The sequence below is a fragment of the Silene latifolia genome, chromosome 3 (assembly GCF_048544455.1).
Source record: "Silene latifolia isolate original U9 population chromosome 3, ASM4854445v1, whole genome shotgun sequence".
Classification (NCBI taxonomy): Eukaryota; Viridiplantae; Streptophyta; class Magnoliopsida; order Caryophyllales; family Caryophyllaceae; genus Silene; species Silene latifolia.
Window position 1 is genome coordinate 33,756,085 of NC_133528.1, and position 23,851 is coordinate 33,779,935.

Genomic DNA, 23,851 nt, shown 5'->3' on the forward strand with positions numbered 1-23,851 from the left:
TCACCGCTCGAGGAAATTATGACTACTTCATAACCTTCACCGACGACTTGAGTAGATATGGGTATATCTATTTAATGAAGCATAAAAGTGAAGCTTTTGAGAAATTCAAGGAATTTCAAAATGAAGTAGAGAACCAATTGAACAAAAGGATAAAAGTACTACGATCCGATCATGGTGGAGAATATCTTAGCCATGAATTCGATTCACACTTGAAAGGTTGTGGCATAATATCACAACTATCTCCACCCGGAACACCACAACTCAATGGTTTTGCCGAAAGGAGAAATCGAACCCTACTTGATATGGTTCGATCAATGATGAGTCAAGCCGAGCTACCAGACTCGTTTTGGGGATTTGCGATCCAAACCGCAATGAAATCTTTGAACATTAGTCCTACCAAAGCAACCAAAAAGACTCCATATGAGATATGGAGAGGAAGAGTTCCAGTTCTATCCTATTTGAAAATTTGGGGTTGTAATGCTTATGTCAAAGTTAAAAATGACAACAAGCTAACCCCACGATCTGAAAAATGCATCTTTGTAGGATATTCTACCGCCTCAAGAGGTTATTACTTCTATAAACCTCAAGAGAACAAAGTGTTTGTGTCTTGCGAGGCTGTCTTCTTAGAAAGAGAATTTATTTCTAAGAGACAGAGTGGGAGAAATTTTGAACTTGATGAAGTTCAAGAGCCACAAACCTTGGTAGAGACGCAAGAAGATGTTCCTTCGTCGTCTAGCGCGGTTGTCCCTCCTCCACTTAGAAGAACGGGCCGAGTTTCTCGCCATCCCGATCGATATGTGGGACTTATCAAAGAAGATGGAACACTCGATGTGTTGCTTTTAGAAAGTGACGAGCCCGCCACCTACAAAGCCGCAATCTCTAGTCCCAATTCCTCCTTATGGCTTGAAGCCATGAAGTCCGAGATGGATTCTATGCATGAAAACCAAGTTTGGAACTTGGTGGATTTGCCTGAAGGGGCAAGACCTCTTCAATGAAAATGGATTTTCAAGGTCAAGAATGGCATAGAAGGACATGATGATGTCTACAAAGCTAGGCTAGTGGCAAAAGGATTTACCCAAGTCCAAGGTCTTCATTATGATGAAACCTTCGCCCCCGTAGCCATGCTAAAATCCATACGGATTTTGTTAGCAATTGCCGCATTTCATGATTATGAAATATGGCAAATGGATGTCAAAATCGCTTTTCTAAATGGGCATTTAGAAGAGGAGGTGTACATGATACAACCCGAAGATTTTGTTGATTCTAAAAATCCTAACAAAGTATGCAAACTTAAGAGATCCATTTATGGACTTAAGCAAGCATCAAGAAGTTGGAATCATCGATTCGATCATGTGATAAAAGAGAATGGTTTCACTCGAAGTGTTGAGGAACCATGTTTATACATGAAATTTAGTGGGAGCAATGTTGTGTTCTTAATCTTGTATGTTGATGACATACTACTCATTGGAAATGATATTCCGATGTTGTCTTCGGTGAAGAAGTGGTTAGGTAACCACTTCCAAATGAAGGATTTAGGAGAGGCACAACGCATATTAGGTATCCGGATCCATAGAGATTGATCCAAGAGGATATTGGCACTAAGTCAAGAATCTTATGTTGATAAGATTCTTCGACGTTTCAGCATGGACAAATCCAAAAGGGGATTGGTACCTATGTTAAGTGGGACAATATTGAGCAAGTCTCAATCGCCATCCGAACCCCATGATGTTGAACGCATGAAGTTGATACCTTATGCTTCCGATGTTGGATCAATCATGTACACCATGATATGCACACGTCCTGATGTCTCGTATGCCTTGAGCATGACGAGTAGATATTAAGGAAATCCAGGTGAGAGTCATTGGATAGCCGTCAAGAACATCCTTAAGTACTTGAGAAGAACTAAGGATTCTATCTTAGTGTTTGGAGGAGACATCGAGCTCCGTGTTAATGGTTACACGGACTCAAGTTTTCAAACGGATAGAGATGACATGAAATCACAAGCTGGTTTTGCTTTCATGCTCAATGGTGGTGCTGTTAGCTGAAGAAGCTTCAAGGAAGTCTGGATCATGATTCAACAACGGAGGTCGAGTACATTGCAAAGATCGAAGCTGCCAAGTAAGCTGTATGGATCAGGCAATTCACGGAAGGTCTAAGAGTAGTACCTACCGCCAATGATCCCATCACTCTCTATTGTGATAATAGTGGGACGATCTTCCACGCCAAAGAGCCAAAGTCTAGTAATAGATCTAGACATGTACTTAGAAAATATCATGTAATAAGAGATTTCATTGAAAGAAAGGAAATTGTGATATGTAAGGTTGGGACAGATGATAACATAGCTGATCCGCTCACCAAGCCTTTATCGCAGGCTAAGCATGATGGACATGTTGCGTCCATGGGACTTAAACGCATGCCAGCTTTATGTTAGATTTTGATATGAAATAAAAGAGTTGTTTTATTTGCTCATATGCATAATCACATTTGTCTTTTATTTTTCCATTACTTTGTCATATTCAAATGGGTTGTGGAGACAAGATTGAACCCCATTAAAGTGAACTAAATTAACATAGTAATCACCCATAGTCACTTGTATGAGGTGACGTCTCGAAGTGACTAGAGTGTTATGCGATTGATGGCAAGTTCAAGTGCCATAGAGACATGTGAGATGACTAGTCGATCACATAGGCAGACTGTTAGGAACACTTTGTCGGGCTAATGACCGCTTATAAAGTTCTGGCAAATTTATATAGCCTGGTCGTGGCGAGAGCTACTATAGTATTCTAATGAGTCGATTCTTATGACTAAAGACTGTTCGCCTAAGGTGGCACAGTTTCAGATTAACTTTGATTTATGTTACTATGACCTTCATAAATGGGTCAAATGAGCATATTTTGGATTATGATGGTTGTGGCTAATCGAAGGAAATAGTGCGATAGTAATTGTCCACCCCTTGTCAGGGGTAAAACAATATCTCCGGGCCACTCGAGGAGAAATGAACTGGAAATGCGTGGCCACGCTCGGAAGGTATCTATGGTAGATAATTCCGGCCAATCAGTTATTCTCCAGATCGAGGAAACCACTCTCGATATGATCACTTGCACGTACGACCTGAAAGACACCTTGCATTGAGTGGGAGATAGTAATAGGACAAGAGAATTGGTGACGCACACTTGTCGAGGATAAGTGGGACATTGTTGGAATAAGTGTCCTCCGACAATAATGCGATCACAACTGTTGATCATAATGATCACATGTTCAAATCTAATTTTAAGAATACATGTGGGAAGTAATATTTTACAGTAAACTGGTCCACACATATCGGTAATTATTGACTGACTAGAGTTTGACATTACTGTCGTGCGACGGTGGTGATCAGTTGATCCCCATAGGTCATACCTATAGGGAAATACTCTTAATTGATTATTTAATTAATCGTATGCCGATACGAGTTAATTAAATTGCTTAAAATTGACGGGTGATTTTGTGAGTAAAGTTAACGTGTCTTATTGTAATTCGATTAAATTAGATACGGTCTAAGTAATCGAATTGTTTTATTACTTAGATTAAAATATTGTTTACGAAACAATTGAAACAGAATGAATAATTTATTATAAATACAAGTTGTTGTAGTTTATAATTGTATGACCCATTTTGGTACAAGTAATTGTGAATTACCAATTATTTTTGTATGTGACATATTTAATTAATATGATGATTTTTTAATATGTTAAAAATGCATTATAATGTAACATGTCATGTAACATGTCACATATGTCACAATTGACAAATGACAAAAATAAAATGGACTACCATTTTATGGGATAACCGGTTTTTGAAGGGAATAGTGGGGTTGTGTTTTTTATATTTTAAATGACTAAAAACAAAATGATTACTCACCTAATAGTAGCCATGCAAACCTATTTTCTTGGGAAGAAAATGAGCATCATGCATTGGCTCCCCTCTACCACCCTCCCACCGGTTTTCCACTATGAGGAACCAAATGGATTCCTCTAATTTTTCATTCACTACTTTACCTAATATTTTCTAGTGTAAGAAAATTAATTCTCTCTACAATTTGTGAAAATCTTAGAGAAATAAAACCTCGCAAATACACCCTCTTGGACCGAAATATTCAAGAGCAATTACAAATTATTTTTGTGTCAAATTTTAAGTAAGACTAATATTATTACTAGTTCATAATAGTATTGGTTATTAATAGTATTCCTTGGGTATATGCTTTTGGGAGAGGTTCTAATTTGAATCTTGTTCATGTTGGGGCTGGTGTCCTCCACAGTTAGTGCAATAACATATAAATCTCTAAAAGGATCAAAGGGTATACTTTTGTATTATTATCAGTTGGTCCACGTTTATCAATAACGGTTGGCTTGCTAGATAAGTTTGACGTTATTGTCATACAGATGGCGGTGATCAACTGGTCCCTAAAAGTCACACCTATAGGACACGTTTGAGAGATGTGACGGTATGAAAATACAGTCATGTTGATGCCTAATATGACTAAGCAGTTATTCGGAGTTATTGACTAATTATTAGTCAAACGCGATGTTGAGATAATTATTTAATACGGATTAAATAATAATGGCTAAAGTGAATTAAGCAGTTAATTCATAAATTGAATATAAACGATTATATTTAATTAATGTATATTGAACTTAATTAATTATACAATATTGTCATTATCGGACATGTATTAATATATCGACTAATTCATGTTACTAGTCGATGTTTTAATATCCGATGACGGATGACGATTTATAATTGAAAACCCGTCATATACATTTTAGCGATTCAAGTCGGACCACGAGTTAAATGAGGAGAAAGTGGAAAGCCCACTCACTCCCCTTGTAAAACCCACGGCCGAACCATATGAACAAAAGGAGAGCTTCTCTCTTTTTGACCTAATGCATTTTCATTTGCACAAAAAATTAGGGTTTCGGGGCAATTTTCTCTGAAATTCTAGATCTCACATCGAAAACCTCACAAAAACTCTCTCAATATTGCAAGGCAATTAGAGAGTAATTTCTAGCACAAGGGGCATAGTCTCAGACGGTCTTGGGTGCAACGATTAGGAGGAAATCTACATTGATTTCTGTTCATTAGGCCGAATTGCACAGGACCCGATGTTGATTCTTATTCTTTATCGTTTCTCTTGTATTTTTCGTTTATGACAATTAATCACATGTTAATTTGCGTTATAATCCTTGTTATAAATGGGTTTTATACGGATATAACCCTACAAGTGGTATCAGAGCGAGGCCACGTAAATTTTTCATTGTGATTTTCATTAAACGATTTGAATCGATAATCATTTTTGCATTGAATTCCGTGCGGCAGAAAAATTTTTTGTCTCGGCTGTTTTTTTTTTTTTTTGGAAAACCGTGACATTTGCCTTGAAAACCGTGACTAACGGTTCCCGTCTGATCAGGCGATGTGTTTGTTTTCGATTTGTTTTTGCATATTGTTATTATAATTGATCTTTTTAGCAATATGTTATGGTTTTGACAATTGTAGATTTAATTCTATACGGATTAGGTTTAAATTGCAATTGATGTTTTTGTCAAATCGATTATGTTTTTTTTGCAAATGGTCTCGGCAATGCTGCTGGAAAATAAAAAAAAAAAAAATTTGATGTTTTTGTCACGGTCCAGCCGTGAAAAAAGAAAAAAAAAAAATTTCGTGTTTCATTTTTTTTTTCCGGCCATAACATGTGCATAATACGGATTTTATGCATTCGCTTGATAGTGAAACGGTTCACTCACATACCATTTAGTTATTTTAAAGCAATTTAAAGTAACGGATTATCATGAATTAAAATTAAGTTGATAGAAGCGGTTTTGTCACATAATTTTAATCGTTAAAAGGTGGTTTGGATAAATTTAACATAATTACGGAATTATGTCACGAATAAATTTTATTTTAGTTGATGCATTTTTATTTATTTATCGTTACTTTTGAATGCCATGAATGTTTTTTTTTATTACGTATTTATTTTTACAAACGGTTGTAACTTAGTGTGGCCTTAGTAGAACGTGTTACCATAATGATGGAACACGGTCTTGGTTGTATTTTGAGATCTCGCATCTCCGTTTTGTTTTTTCCTTGTAATTACAGTTTTAATTTAGAATGTAAATAGGTTTATATTTTGTAAATTTTAAATTGTAATTTTGAGAAGACCAAAGATGGAGATCGGATGCTCACTCCCGCTGCATGGACAAAGATGGAACATCAAGACAAGCTTCTCGGGTCCAACAGTGGATTCCAAAGTTGTATAATGTTCTTTTTTACTAGGATAGGCCACACTAGGACTTTTATTTACGTTTTGCATTCTTTTATTTATTTTATCGTAACGATAGTTTGCATCATTTTCCGCCTAAAACCAAACCACCTAATATTTGCATGAAAACTGACTCATATAGAGGTCACGCGTTAGTTTTCTTTGAGATACAGATGTCACACGAATTTATTAGCCATCACCTAAGTTAATTCATTCACGTAATGCTAGTTTTTCGTTCACTTAAAATGAATTAAAACTAAGTTGATGGGATCTTCCTCGTATAACCAAAAATTGAGAATAGTCTTTATAGGCCAAACTCCAATGAATCCCTTCTTCGTCGGTAGGCATAATATGACCCTTTCTACGTCGGGTAAGTTGGAACTGATTCACCTATTTTATCTCAACACTATGGTCACTCGTACGATCCTGTGATTATGGTGGACTAAAGATAGGATTTACGGAAATCTATCGACCAAAGGTTCTAACGGTAGAACTAGCTAAACAGTTGGCTTATCAATTTACGAAAATTGAGTCTTGGGATCACTTGTATTATTCTTGAGGGAGATCAATTATGCAAGTGCAATGAGTCTACACGTTAAAATGAATTTTAAATAGACTTAAATCACCTCGATGAGTTGCTTATTTCGTTTTGTTTTTCCTTTCTTTTTCAGTGTAGATCACGATCATTTAAATTGCTAATAACATAATGGCTGGCCGTGCTGACGACCCAATGCCAAGTGCCACATTGGACCGTGAGTCCTGGCTTCGGATCTTCATGAATCAGTCTACTCGACTGAAGAATGATGGATCAAACTTCGCGGAATAGGAGGCGGCATTACGGAATGCTGCCATTGCTGACGGGAAGCTCAAATATCTGGTTGAGCCCATCCCGTCAAACCCAGGCCCCACGGCTGGAGCTAACGAGATCGCCACGTATAGCGATTTCATCATGGAAGCGGGTGCGATTAAAAACGTACTCATTTTTGCAATGGAATCTAATTTGCAGAAACGCTTCATAGCCCAAGGTGCGAACAAGATTTTCACCACGCTCACTAAGGAATTCTCGAAAGCACCGAGAATCGTGACCTATGAGCATACCTGTCGCTTCTTTGAGGCGAAACTCCAGAAGGGCCAACCGGTTAGCCCACACATTCTCAGCATGATTGAGAATGTCGAGAAATTGGAGGAGCTTGATTGTAAAATCAGCGAGAACATTGTGATTGACTGCATGCTTCATTCACTCCACGATGGTTTTGCGCTCTTTAGAGCCAATTACTATATGAATGATTTGAAGAAAAGTCCTCATGCACTACACTCCCTTCTCGTACAGACCGAGAAGGACATGAAGTTTAGTGGGAGCCTGAAACAGGATGTTCTCGTTGTGTCAAACAAGGGCAAGGGTAAGGGCAAAGCTCAGGCAGACCTAGCAGTAGGTAAACCGAAGTTTTAGAAGTCGGGATCAGGTAAGAGTGGGCCTGGTGAGTCGAGCACCTCATCAGGCACGACAAAGAGCAAGACCGGTAACATGGAATGCCATCATCGCCACAAGACTGGGCATTGGAGGCGTACATGTCCTGTATACCATGAGGACATAAAAGCAGGTCGCGTTAATCCTGTTGGTATGTCTTCTTCTTCTTCTTTTTTTTATTCATATGATTGAGATTAACCACGCAAGTTACGGAACTTGGGTACTAGATCCTGGTTGTGGTTCTCATCTGTGTAATCATGTGCAGGGCCTCCGAAACATCGAACCCCTCGTAAAGGGTGAGGTGGACCTGCGTGTCGGGAATGGAGCGCGAGTGGTGCCGTCTCGAGGGGAACACATGTGATCCAGCTTCCTAGCGGATTTGAGTTATTTTTATATAACTGCTATTATGTACCCAGTCTTTCTAAAAACATTATTTCGGTTTTCGCACTTGACAAACTTGGTTTTTCATTTGTAATAGAGAATAATAGTTGCATTTTCTCATTACACGATATGATTTATGGCAAGGCAGTCTCCATGAACGGAATTTATGTTTTAGATCAGACCACCGAAATATTGCACGTAATGAATAAGAAGTTAAAGGTTGGTGACAAAGATCAAACATATCTATGGCACTGCCGTATGGGACACATTAATGAGAAACGCGTTAAACAGCTCATACAGAATGGAGCTATCTCGGCCTTTGATTTTCAATCATTTGGCACGTGTGAATCATGTCTCATTGGTAAGATGACTCGAATTTCCTTCAAAGGTGTTGGAATGCGCGCTGCTGACCTATTAGGACTCATACATACGGATGTGTGTGGACCTATGTCAATCACCGCACGAGAAGGCTATAGGTACTTCATCACTTTCACGGACGATTTAAGTAGATATGGCTATGTCTACTTAATGAAGCACAAAAGTGAATCCTTTGAGAAATTCAAAGAATACCAGAATCGGGTACAGAACCAACTGGGTAGAAAGCTTAAAACACTACGAACAGACCGTGGTGGCGAGTATCTTTCTCACGAGTTTGATCAACACCTTAAGGACTGTGGGATTTCTTTACAGTTAACTCCACCTGGAACACCTCAGTTGAATGGTGTGTCCGAACGGAGAAATCGAACACTACTTGATATGGTTCGATCCATGATGAGTCACACCGTGTTGCCTGACTCATTGTGGGGTTATGCTCTTCTGTCAGCTGCTCTAATACTTAACCGAAGTCCGTCTAAAGCTGTTGACAAGACTCGATATGAACTATGGAAGGGAACGGTCCCTAACTTGTCCTTTATACGGGTTTGGGGCTGCGAGGCTTATGTCAAGTGGAGACACGAGGATAAGCTCGGCCCGCGATCGGTCAAGACATACTTTATAGGTTATCCTAAAGGAACACTTGGTCATTACTTCTATTCGCCAACCGAACAACGTGTATTTGTTGCGGCTAGTGCGACATTCTTAGAGAAGGAATTTCTCGAGAATGCGAAGAGTAATAGAACCTTCGAGCTGTCGGAGATTCCAGAACCAAATACCAAGCAACCATTGGAGGAACCAGTTCCTTCAATCCCGGTTGCGGTTAATATTCCTGAGTAACCTAGGAGGTCGGGTAGAGTCTCTATTCCTCCGGACAGATACATTGGTATGGTCGAGTAACATGACATAGATGACATTCTGCTCTTAACGAGTAGTGAACCCGCAACCTATAAAGGTGCCATGACTAGTTCCGACTCAAAGCTATGGCTTGAGGCCATGCAATCCGAGATGGACTCCATGTATGAGAACAACGTATGGGATCTTGTTGACTTACCTGCTAAGGTTCGTCCCCTTCAATGCAAATGGCTTTACAAGATAAAGCATTCTGTGGAAGGTCAACAAGATATCTATAAAGCACGACTAGTTGCTAAAGGTTTCACCCAAGTGCCAGGCTTGCACTACGATGAAATTTTTGCACCCGTAGTCATGCTGCGTTCCATTCGGATTATCTTAGCGATTGCCGCTTTTCATGACTATGAAATTTGGCAGATGGATGTGAAAACCGCCTTCTTAAACGGTTATTTGGAGGAAGACTTGTACATGGTACAACCCAAAGGTTTCATCGATCCTGAATATCCTAAGAAAGTGTGCAAGCTTAAGCGTTCCATTTATGGACTTAAGCAAGCTTCTCGGAGTTGGAATCATCGTTTCGACCAAGTGATAAAAGAAAATGGATTTACTCGATCGGTCGAGGAACCATGTCTATATATCAAGTCGAGTGGGAGCAAGATTGTCTTCCTAATATTGTATGTCGATGACATACTCCTGATTGGGAATGACATACCTCTCTTAACTTCGGTGAAAGTATGGTTGAAAAACCATTTCCGGATGAAAGATCTGGGTGAGGCACAAAGAATTTTGGGCATCCGTATCTATCGAGATAGATCACGTCGGATGTTATCTCTCGGTCCAGAGTCTTATATAGACAAGATACTAGAGAGATTCAAAGCATGACTAACTCCAAAAAGGGGTTTCTTCCTATGGCTCCAGGGGTGCATTTGAGCAAGTCTCAGGAACCAGAGACACCGGAAGAGAAAGAGCGCATGACACGGATTCCTTATGCCTCGGTTATAGGATCAATCATGTATGCCATGATATGCACACGTCCGGATGTGGCATATGCATTGAGTATGACGAGTCGATTCCAACAGCATCCAGGTGAGTCACATTGGATGGCTGTCAAGAACATTCTTAAGTACCTACGGAGGACTAAAGATTGGGCATTGACTTATGGAGGCGAACAAAAGCTATGCGCAACCGGTTCTGAGATGCTAGCTTCCAAACGGATCGAGATGACTCGAAATCTCGGTCTGGATTCGTTTTTACTCTTAATGGCGCTGCAGATCACTGGAAGAGTTCCAAACAAAGTGTTACAAAGCAGATTCTACGATCGAGTCCGAGTACTATGCCGCGTCCGAAGCCGCAAAGGAAGCGATATGGATGCGTCAATTCTTACAAGGACTATCTGTAGTGCCTAGTTCGAATGACCCGATCACCATCTATTGCGACAATAGAGGTGCCATCTTCCAAGCTAAGGAGCCTAAGTCTAGCAACAAGTCTAGACATGTACAACGGAAAGCTCATCTAATCCGAGATTACGTGGAGCAAAAGGAGGTAGTGATAGAAAAGATTGCTACTGAGATGATAATATAGCGAGATCCTCTCACTAAACCATTACGACAAGATAAGCATGAAAGGCATGTTAATTCCATGGGAATTAAACGTGTTCCTGAGTTGTAGTACTCTTTTATGGATTAGATTCATTTTCTTGTGTACTCTATACGACATCATCGTTTTGATATTTATATATTTTGTTTTTCATGTGGATTTGTACGACAATTTTGAACACCACAAAGTGAACTGAACAAACATTATATTTTTGGTCCTTAATTGCCCACGTGAGCTGATAACTCTGGCAATTATTTTGTGACGTTGGTTGATGGTGGGTTCAACGAGCCATAAGTCAAACGGTTGACTGACCAATCACAGAGGCGAGTTATACGGATATCTCGTAGGACACAATTGTGACAACGACGTGGAGTCCTAAATGTTTTATAACATTCGGTGCCAGGTCGTGGATAGGACCTCCATGGTGATCCTAAGAGTCGATTCTTTTGACTATCGACTGTCTCTTGAGATTAAGGCAGATTTTGGGTGACTTTGGTTTCTTTCTCACGGTCATCCGTAACAGGGGCCAAGTAGATTTTTTTCAGGTCATTTCATGTCGTGCTTAGATCGGCAGGAGTCGAGTTGAAGGAAATATTCAGCCTTTATCATGTACTCGATATTTCTCGGGGCCACTCGAGGAGTCAGAATCGAAATGCATGGCCATGCTCGAATACGAATTCGTTTTATCAGTTAAGTTACTCTCTAGTCGGGGAAACCACTCTTGATACAGATCGATTGCAAAATACGACCTTTGCGGATACGGATCTGCAAATTGTTTTACATTGAGTGGGAGAAATTTTAAATGGATATGAGAATCAGTTATCGCACATACACTTGTACGGACAAGTGGGAGTTTGTTGGAGCCGGTGTCCTCCAGTTAGTGCGGATAACGTTATTGCACGTACACTTGTACGGACAAGTGGGAGCTTGTTGGGGCTGGTGTCCTCCACAGTTAGTGCAATAACATATAAATCTCTAAAAGGATCAAAGGGTATACTTTTGTATTATTATCAGTTGGTCCACGTTTATCAATAACGGTTGGCTTGCTAGATAAGTTTGACGTTATTGTCATACAGATGGCGGTGATCAACTGGTCCCTAAAAGTCACACCTATAGGACACGTTTGAGAGATGTGACGGTATGAAAATACAGTCATGTTGATGCCTAAGATGACTAAGCAGTTATTCGGAGTTATTGACTAATTATTAGTCAAACGCGATGTTGAGATAATTATTTAATACGGATTAAATAATAATGGCTAAAGTGAATTAAGCAGTTAATTCATAAATTGAATATAAACGATTATATTTAATTAATGTATATTGAACTTAATTAATTATACAATATTGTCATTATCGGACATGTATTAATATATCGACTAATTCATGTTACTAGTCGATGTTTTAATATCCGATGACGGATGACGATTTATAATTGAAAACCCGTCATATACATTTTAGCGATTCAAGTCGGACCACGAGTTAAATGAGGAGAAAGTGGAAAGCCCACTCACTCCCCTTGTAAAACCCACGGCCGAACCATATGAACAAAAGGAGAGCTTCTCTCTTTTTGACCTAATGCATTGTCATTTGCACAAAAAATTAGGGTTTCGGGGCAATTTTCTCTGAAATTCTAGATCTCACATCGAAAACCTCACAAAAACTCTCTCAATATTGCAAGGCAATTAGAGAGTAATTTCTAGCACAAGGGGCATAGTCTCAGACGGTCTTGGGTGCAACGATTAGGAGGAAATCTAAATTGATTTCTGTTCATTAGGCCGAATTGCACAGGACCCGAGGTTGATTCTTATTCTTTATCGTTTCTCTTGTATTTTTCGTTTATGACAATTAATCACATGTTAATTTGCGTTATAATCCTTGTTATAAATGGGTTTTATACGGATATAACCCTACAATTCATCCATTGTTGGAAAGCTCAAGAACTAACAAGAAGGAGATCTTGTTGGTGCCCAAATGGCCGAAAATAAGATGGTGAGAAATCGATTTTTCCATCTCCTTTTATTAAGTTTGCATGCATAAGATCTTGTATTTATTTTATGACCACATAAATTGTTTCATATATGAATATGTATACTAATGAGATTATTGAATCCTAAGAAAAAACCTCTTTCCCCAATTCATTTTCATTCATTCAAACATAAACACTACCCTAAAACCCCAAAATCCTCATTCTCTCCACAACCAACAACAAATTTCTCAACCAAATCAAATCCAAACTTCCTCAAAACAAAATTAAATCACTCCTTTACCAACAACAAGTGATTAAAACACCAACATCCTCAAGGTTTGAGTCGATTTTGGGATACAAGGCAACATTCAACTATCCTAAATCGATTTGGGTATTACTAGAAATTGAATATTTCAAGCTTTCTTTGGTGTTACTAAGTAAAGGAGTATGGCAAGAACAAAAGGTGGAAGTAAGGCACCCCAAAAGAAGAACCTTTCTAAGATACAACAAGCTCTTCAAGCTATTCAAGCATCAAAGACATTGGTAGTCCATAATGCAAGGTTGGAAATTCAAGAGCAAGATCCTCCTATGGAATCTACTACTTCTACTACTCCGGTTGTTGAACAACTAACCGATTATCCAGAGGTAATTTTCACTTCTGACTCCCATAGGAAGAAATTTATTTCCTTTGCTAAGAAAACTATCTTGCCCACCAAGTTCATTTGTCAAGAGACTTTGTCGAAATTGGGTGTCCTAGAGCAAACAAAGACTTTTTTCGAGTCTATGGGATTGAGTACATTGTTTAAAATGCAAGAATTGACTTACTCTTCCCTCACCTTAGAGTTCTTAAGCTCTTTGAAAGTCACCAAGGTGGAGACCCGAACCAATATTGAGTTTCGTCTCGAGAATGTTGATAGATGTTTGTCTTATAGAGAGTTTGGTAAAATATTTGGCCTTAGTGATGACCCAAATTTTACAAAGAAGCCTACCAAGTATGACCCCGCTCCTCTATGGAAGGCCATTTCCGGAAAAGAATTTACATCTTATCATGATTGTCGTGCTCTCTTAGTCCATCATCCGGGCATAAGAGTATGGCACAAGGTTGTTGGGCATACCTCGATAGCTAGGAAAGGTACAAATCATCTCACCGAACTTGACTTTATTCTTCTCGAGTTGACTTTGAACATTGGAAGAGAGTTCACAAAGCCATACAACGCTTTACGACTCTTGATTGAAAGATGGCTCAATATTGATTGTGGCAAAGAAGGCACGACCTTTATTGTCAATGGAGGATTAGTGACTTATTTGGCTAAGCACTTTAACCGAGATTTCAGCAAGAATTACGCTTATACACCGGTAAAGGGAGGCCATATTATTGATTTGCCCACCATGGTCCTAAAGTTCAAATGGGTCAAGAATGATACTCTTGATAACAAATTTGGGTGGTTGACAAATGATGCTAAATCCTTCACATTGCCTAGCAAGATTTCCCGCTTGAATGTTTATAGACCGAATTACCTTCTCCCACTCTCCGAAGAAGCCGAATATATTATTCAACACCAAGAGGAAGAATTTTTCGAGCCCTCCTCCTCCATTATCACCCCACCTTACCCATTCACCTACCATGAATTTCAACCCGAAAATGTTAAGGTGGGGAATGACTACTTGGCTGTCTTGATGAAAGAAATGCACAAGCAAGCTTATGAATATAGAGTCAATGCTTACAAATCACATATCCGCCCCCACCTTCATCTTGCTAGGCAAGGACTTCTCGATCCATCTTGTCCTTTGCCTAGTTGGGCGGATAAGGAAACCTTCTTTCCTAGTGCTTCTAGAGGTGGTAACTTGGGTGAAGAGGAGATGGTTGTTGTTGAGAGTAGTGAGCAAGAAGGTGAAGATGAAGAAGAAGAAGAAGAAGAAGAAGAAGAAGAAGAAGAAGAAGAAGAAGAAGAAGAAGAAGAAGAAGAAGAAGAAGAAGAAGAAGAAGAAGAAGAAGAAGAAGAAGAAGAAGAAGAAGAAGAAGAAGAAGAAGAAGAAGAAGAAGAAGAAGAAGAAGAAGAAGAAGAAGAAGAAGAAGAAGAAGAAGAAGAGGGAAGTGCAAGTGAGAGTGGTGATGACTCCACATCCATGGAGGTTGATGATGATGATTCAAGTGAAGTTGGTGACGATGATGGAGATAATAGTGATGACGCCATGGGCGAAGATTGAGATTTGTCTACTTCTCTTGTTTTTCTTATAATTTTATCTTGATCATGATTTGTGGAGTCCTAGCATCATCTAGAGGACTAACACCTCGGTTCCATTGAGGTGTTCATTTTATTGTTCCCGTTTTCAAAATCCAAAATGACAAATTGTAGTTTCATGCATAACATCTTTATGCATGAACTCCCCCAATTTTTGACATTAGAAATAGTGTCTATTTTGGTTTGGGGAAGTTTATGCATATGCATTAGTGGCTAATCTAAATTATGCTCTCCACCATAACAAAAACTCATGCATCATGCAGTATAGTTTAGTCTAGTTTGCATTTAGCTTAGAAATCATGCATTTTCATATAGATTGCATAATTTCCTATCGTATTGGCCATTGAGGACAATGCCCATACTAGTGTGGGGATGGGAAATTCTAACTTGACCTTTTTAAAAAAAACAAAAATGATAAAAATTGAATTTTTTTTTTTGAAAAATACAAAAAAATGTCTTTAAATTCATTAAAACAAAATACAAAAAATTCAAAAATTCAAAAATCCAAAAACATGTTCATTTCCTTTGTAGTGTAGTCTTGTATATATCGTTTGTATATATTGTGTTTGTTTATCCTTTTAACATTGACCAACTACGCCACATCCGAGACATGAGGATATAGAAGACCGCATGTTATGATCTTTCCAATCTCCTTTTTCCTCTTTATGTTAATGACTATGTGGCTTTATTTTCATTGATGCGGTATAAACAATGTGATTATAGGATTGCATCTAGATTATTTGGCATACTAGTTGGTAGAAGCATATGCATTAGGTTGTATAAATGATAGTTGCATTTAGGAAAAAAATTGTGAAACCGACTATTTGGGAAGCTTGACAAGTGTATATAGGCCCTTGTAGATACTTTTTCTTCTTAAGACTTTGCTTGTTAGAATACTTGTAAAACACCCTAGGATGTGTCATGCTAGTATCCTTTGACCCATGGATTAAGGCTTAGTCAAGAGTACATTGTGGTGTGATAACTCCTTGGCTACCGTTTATTACAAGGTGATCCTTAAAACCATGCAACCATCATCCATGTTCTACCACATTTTTGTCATCAAAGGGAATGGGCACAAAAAAAATTGTTCAAAAATTTGAGTTCAAGAAATGAAAAGAAAATAAAAAGTTTGCAAATACATCAAATGAAAAGAGGAGCAAAAATAGACTCATATGCTTCAAAAATAAGCACCCTCACTACAAATGGGGTGACTTTGAAAATGTTCAAAAGAAAATGCAAGAAAAAGTTGAAATTGTCAAGTGTTGAAATGCCAAACATCAAAAGAAACTAGTATTGGTGCCCGGCTTCGCCCGGGCTACTTCTACTTACCATTAAATTTTTTTTTCATTAAATAAAATTACTTAAAGTTGCATAACCCATAAATTTATCATTAATATATTTTTTATAACATATCCTAAAATTACGATGAAAAATTTTTGAGACAAATTCACTACTCCCGCTATTAATATTTTACTCTTATTAATGAAATAATAGTAATAACATTTTACTACTTGCCCGTAATCATTGTTACTTTCATTACTCCCGCCGTAATTATTGTTACTGTCACTACTGCCGCATTAATATTGATAATTTCACTACTCCCGCCGTAATTATTGTTACTTTCACTATTACCGCATTAATATTGATTATTTCACTACTCCCGTTGTTGTTTATACCACTCTCACTAATCTCGTTGATAATATTGTTACTTTTACTATTCAAATGAGTGATTACTATCATATAACTATATCCAATGTTACTACAATTCTTTTCTTTACTGACGAAATTATTTTTACTACTTAGGCCTACAATTTTAGGAGGATTATATATTTATATAAATATATTACATATACGCATTAAATCATATCGAAAGAATTATGCAATATTATATATTATGGAATCTAACTTGAATTATTTATAACCTACTTATTATATTTTTGTATGTTAAATAATTAACATCTCTATACATCTAATAAACTATAAAGTTTAATAAAATTGCATAGATTTTAAATTTAATATATAATTTTATGATGATATTAATTAATACCATAAGTGTGCATGTTTATACTAATTAATTATTTTATTTTAAGGAAATTGACCATCTTCTAGTCTTTTATAAATATTTAGGAAAATTACCAGGCATCTTTTTTCTTTTAGTCTCCTTGAAATTGACCATCTTAATTAATTATTTTAAGGAAATTGGCCATCTTAATTAATTATTTTATTTTAAGGAAATTGACCATGTTTAGGGAAATTACCAAGCTTCTATATAATTTAATTTTAACCCAAACTATATAATATTTGCATTGAGATCCCTTAATAGGGTCCATCACACGGTGTTATTGATTTAAAACTATATAGTATAATTAATTTGTATAACTTTCTTTAATTACATTGAAGTCCCTTGGTTTCTGGATTTAATATATAGTATTGATGGCAAAAAGAAAGTGTTCTCAAATGTCAAATGCCACAAGAAATTGGGGGAAAAAAACAACAAAAGCAAACTCCCAAATTGAAACTCAAATTCTATTGATCCATATTCCATCGTATCCACTTTTGTGCATGGTAGAGAGGGGACGACCATGTTAGTAATCTATATCTCATTATTACAACATATTCATATATGTTTCAAAATTAATTTAGTCATAAAATTAATTACATCCTATGCATGCAAACATAAGTAAATATTAAGGAGAAATCATCATTCTTACATTGATATTTCGGATTATTGGGCACAAGTAAGATCTCCTTCTTACTTGTTCTTGAGCACTCCTTAAATGGAAGAACAAAGGATTCAAGTATAGAATCCCTCCCAAGGAATAATACCCAAGGTAATCTCTTAATAAAATTAATATTATTGATACTAGAACAATATTAATTTGAATAAAATTGACCCAAAAATAATTATTTAGGTCTCTTAATTTCGGTTAAGAGAAGGAGAAGGAAGAAGAATTTTTATCTCTCTAAAAACTCTATATTTTTTATGGGTGAATGAATGAATAATACACTAGTATTCAAGTAGTGTATAAGGTAAAAATTTAAAGAGAAAAACCCATGGTTTTCTCTTAATAAAACCGGGTAAGGGAGGGGTGGTGATGGCCAATGCATGAGCAAGGTGTTCTTCACAAGAGCAAGTAGGTTTGCATGGCTAGGTTTAGGAAGAATGATTATGTTTTCCACTTAATTAATCAACATAATATTTATCCTAATACTCCCACTTATTCGGTCCATATGAGATAAAATGGACTCCATTTTATCTTTGTCAATTTGTCACATGTTACATGTCATGTAAAATTGTTATGTATTTTTAACAAATTAAAAATCAATGCATTAATAAAAATACGTCATATACAAAATCGACTTAGTAATTCATAATTACTTGTACCAAAATAATTTACCAATTATAAATCACAACATCTTGTATTTATAATAATTATTCATTCAGTTCAATTGTTTTCGTAAACAATAATTTCATCTAAGCAATAAAATAATTCGATTACTTAGACCGTATCTTATTTAATCAAATTACAATGAGACACGTAAATATTACTTCCAAAATCGTCCGTCAATTTTAAGTAATTTAATTAACCCGTATCGTCATACGATTAATTAAATATTCAATTAAGAGTGTTACCCTTTAGGTATGACCTAAGGGGATCAACTGATCACCACCGTCGTACGACAGTAATGTCAACTCTAGTCATCCAATCATTACCGATATGCATGGACCAGTTGACAGTAAAATATTACTTCCCAATTGTATTCTTAAAATGAGACTTAAACATGTGATCATCATGATCGACAGTTGTGATCGCATTATTGTCGGAGGACACATATTCCAACAATCTCCCACTTGTCCTCAACAAGTGTGCGTCACCAATTCTCTTGTCTTATTACTATCTCCCACTCAATGCAAGGTGTCTTTCAGGTCGTACTTGCAAGTGATCATATCGAGAGTGGTTTCCTCGATTTGGAGAATAACTGATTGACTGGATTTATCTACCATAGATGTCTTCCGAGCGTGGCCACGCATTTCCAGTTCATTACTCCTCGAGTGGCCCTGAGATATGCTTATAACCCTGACTAGGGGTGGACAATTCCTATCGCACTCATTCCCTTCGGTTAGCCACAGCCATCATAACCCAAAATATGCCCATTTGACCCCATTTACGAAGGTCGTAGTAACACAAATCAAAGTTAATCTGAAACTGTGCCATCTTAGGCGAACAATCTTTAGTCAAAAGAATCAACTCATTAGAATACTATAGTAGCTCTCGCCACGACCAGGCTATATAAATTTGCCAGAACTCTATAAGCGGTCATAAGGCCCGACAAGGTGTTCTTAACAATCTGCTTATGTGATCGACTAGTCATCACACATGACTCCATGGCACTTGAACTTGCCATCAATCGCATCACATTCTAGTCACTTCGAGACGTCACCTCATGTAAGTAACTATGGGCGAATACAATGATAATCCGTGTTCACTTTAACGGGGTTCAATTGTCTCTACAACCCGTTTGGATGTAACAAAGTATAAGGTGAGTTAATAATAACTCAAACGACAGATGTCGACATCACATTCGGGTAGTCAATACCGTATTACAACCTTGTGATGCATATCGTAAGTGTGTAAACACTAGTTGATTGCAATAGAAGTTTAACATACCATGTGTCCATGTGTTCAAACTTCTTATATTGCATTATCCCTTATATTCATGTTATCTCTCATAGCCTGAACCTTACCAAGTACACATATAGGTTCCCAACCTCGGTTTGGGTTCTTTATCTTGAAAGAACTTTCTGGTTGTTTATCACACAACCAAAGAATTTGTGGTGGATGATATGACTTGCACTGGTCAAGTACTCCACCCACTCACAATGCACTAGGTATATGTTTTGTAGAGTCTTGCAACAATTGTCAAGATGATTAGCCTAGCACTTCTCACAGGTCCTAGCATATTAGAAAATATTAGTTTTGAGTAACTTCTTACTTCAACTAAGTATCTTTCAAACTTCTTATTTCTCCTTTTAGCTTGAAAAGCTTAGGATTTTCATAAATCCTTACGCGTGTTCGAACTTTAATATGTGCAACCTCTTAACACATAACAGAGTGTTCTGTCCAACACTGAAATCGCTCATCGGATTCTCCTCGAGAATTCATGACGATTCTTCTATGGCTTGCCAATGATTCATCATGCTCTTATGCATATGATTCATTATTGGACATGTGCATGATTATTCTAATGGCGGAAACATTAGTAACTAATAATCATGTGATCAGCCATTCTTAGGTTCAATGAACGACCATGACTGCTAATGGCAATTCCATTTTCATTGACATGAATAACCTACGTTTCTCGTTGATACGATATGTATATCTCAATACCTATCCAACATCTCATGATGTGATTGGATTCATCATAGTCCATTTTCATCCAGAATTGAAAACTCAAATACTTCTTTGTGAAAGAAAATATTAGCTTGTCATTCTCAATGAGTAATGAGTAATAAACTTTTACAAGATGATTGCTCCCACTAAATTTCATGTCTTCACATGATAATTTCCAACTCCCACTTAATTCCATATGTTTCGCAATTGACTAATCAATCGAAACATTTTAAGAATTGAAATATATTTTGCTTTGCCAAGTTATTAAGATAAAACCATATATGCTCCCAGCATATCGTTTCAAAATACCTATTTTGAAAAGGTTTCATATCTTAAACTTTATGGAAAGAGATTCTAATCTCTAACTCATTCATTTTAAAATGATGCGTAGCAATGTCATTATTTAAATGTGAATTATATCTAATATACGTCCTTCTCAAAATACCCTTTTCGGAAGGAGGTTTAACCATTTCATTTTCATAATGAGGTTAAGTAATGACATTAGCGTGGTTAATACTTAACTTAGCTATTGTGGATATCGGCATATCATTCTTTGCAACTTTTAGTCATAAATCTCATTTATTTTCGAGGATGCAACTTTGATTCATTTAGGCTCTTAAGTAAATAGCAATATTGAAACTATGTGTCAAATTTTATCATAAACTAGTCAAATCTATTGTTAAGACTTCACATTAGTCATTCTTTTTCTAAAAACTTCCTTTTGGTCTCCTCGTGTAGTTATCTGGAGAACATATTCTTTTGATTACTTCACTTGGTCTCTTTTGTCATGTAGATTTCATCTATTCGAGACCATAGATCTCATCTATTCGTGTATACTATCTGTATAGGTATACAAATTATTCCTTTCTTGCGTAGATCTCATTTACACAAGTATACAAATTTTGCTTGGTGTTCTTTGTGTCTTCATTTTCTCCCACTCTATCTTTAGAATGAATATACTAGAGATTCAAAAGATAGTATATGAGACACAAATAATGATTTTTGAAGTATAAGGAGGACTATCTCATAGGTTGACTAATTGTTTTAGATTTGATAAGTATACTTGGTGATTGACATTCCTTTAAGAGAGTTCATCAACTCAATATCACTTTATAATTGATCATACACAAGCCTTAAGCTTGTGGTCATATAATGAATCTCATCATTATAGTTGTCCATTAGACCACTTAAGTGAATGATCATATGTTTCTATGAGCAAGCATATAAAGACGAATTTTTAGAACAAGGATAAAATACGATAAAGCGGGTGACTTGGGTTGCAAACCAAGCCACCATAATCCAAAATACAACAATTGTTTTAGAAAAGATCAAACATTTCCATGTCGAACACGGAAATCAAAAGGTTCTAAAAATCCGAAACATGAATTAAAATAAGATAATAAAAGGCCAAGCTTCATGGAAGCTACTCCTAGCTTCTTGATGGTTTCTCAAGCTTGCTTTTCTTTTCCCTTGTCCTTGCTTGGTGGAGGCCCTATTTACAATAAAAAGGGGATACATTATCACAACTTTGTATCACAATACCATAGTTGAATTAGAAACATAAAAGAAAGGATAGCCATTTACCTACTGGAGTGATCTTTCCAGCTTTAATGTCACCAAGATATTTGGAACAATTTCTTTTCCAATGTTCAACACCATTACAATAATGGCATTTATCAAGAGGACCCTTCTTGATCTTGGAAGTGCTAGCTTCATAAGTATTAGCTTTGGTGAAAGTGGGAGCTTGCTTCTTACCCTTCTTCCCATTCTTCTTGAACTTCCCCTTGCTTTTGGTGCTTATGTTAAGCACATCCTTAGGTGGGTTAACATTTAACCCCATGTCTCTTTCGGCTTGCACAAGTAACTTGTGCAACTCTTCAAGAGACACGTCCTTGTCTTGCATGTTAAAATTCACCCGGAATTGAACATACGCTTTGACTTTGGATAAGGAGTGTAGAATCCAATCTACAATGAGTTCTTTGGGGATTTCAACCTTTTAAATCTTCAAGGTCTCGACTAGCTCCATCAATTTGAGCACGTGAGGGCTAACCTTTTGGCCCTCTTTAAAGTCGAGATCAAAGAATGCTGCGGCCGCCTCATATTGGACGATCCGCGGAGTTTGTGAAAACATTATCACAAGCTTGGAATAGATTTCATTAGCGGTGCCCATCTTAAAGGCTCTCCTTTGGAGATCCGCCTCCATCGCAAAGATTAACACATTTTTCATTGCGGCGGACTCCTTGTGGTAAGCCTCATATGCTTCCCTAGTAGCGGCGGTCAACCTAGTATTAGGTTCGGGTGGAGAGGCCTCGGTGAGGTAACGAAGCTTGTCATCACCTTGGGCGGCTAATTTGAGTTGGGCATCCCAATCGGAGAAATTTGACCCATTCTTTTCAAGTTTACAACGATCCATGAAGGATCGGAGCCATGAAGTATTAGTGAGAGGTGTGGCGTTGGTGTTTGGAGTGGCCATTTGTTATGAGAAATAAAAGCGGTCTACAAAACAAAAAATATAGAAGGAATAAAACATATGTCGTTTTCAAAATAATAATACTCGTAAAATTTTTAATTTAAACAAGTTTTATTGCATTTATCTAGTGACCTCTACCCAACTTGATAAATGATTCCAAGATCCAAATTCATATTAACTTGGGCACGGTGTGGCCGATTCATCCCTTATCAATATAACTCGATGGATTAACGCTTTAATCGATTCTACTTTTAGAACTCTTGGTCGATAAAATTACATTAACATTTATCTTTAGCCCAAAACACATCCGACAAGGGCAAGGTGTAGCCGATTCATCCCTTATCAATACTTTTGTTGAGTTCAACCCAAATTTCGAATAAATGTGTCCATGATCCAAATCCATATTAACTTGGGCACGGTGTAGCCGATTCATCCCGTATCAACATGAATTCGGTGGGTAGACATTTATCACCCACTTCCCCTACGTAACAAGGTTTGTACCCCGGTGTGGCCGAGTGCACTCCCTCACGAAATAGGTTTTCATGGTTTCTATTTTTTGGTAAGGCTATGTCTCAATTGATTATTTTAGCGAGAGGTCATGTCAATTTATTATCTATCACGTTTTAAGTGAACTAAAGCGGTGAACTACGATAATTCTAATTGACACGGTCGATAAACTCGATTAAAATGACAATGCATGTTTTAGTTATGGCGATTTAGCGATGCATGCAACATATAAATAAAATGCAAAGCATAAATTAAATCCTAGTATGGCCTTCCTAAAATAGAAAATCTAATTAACTATTACATATT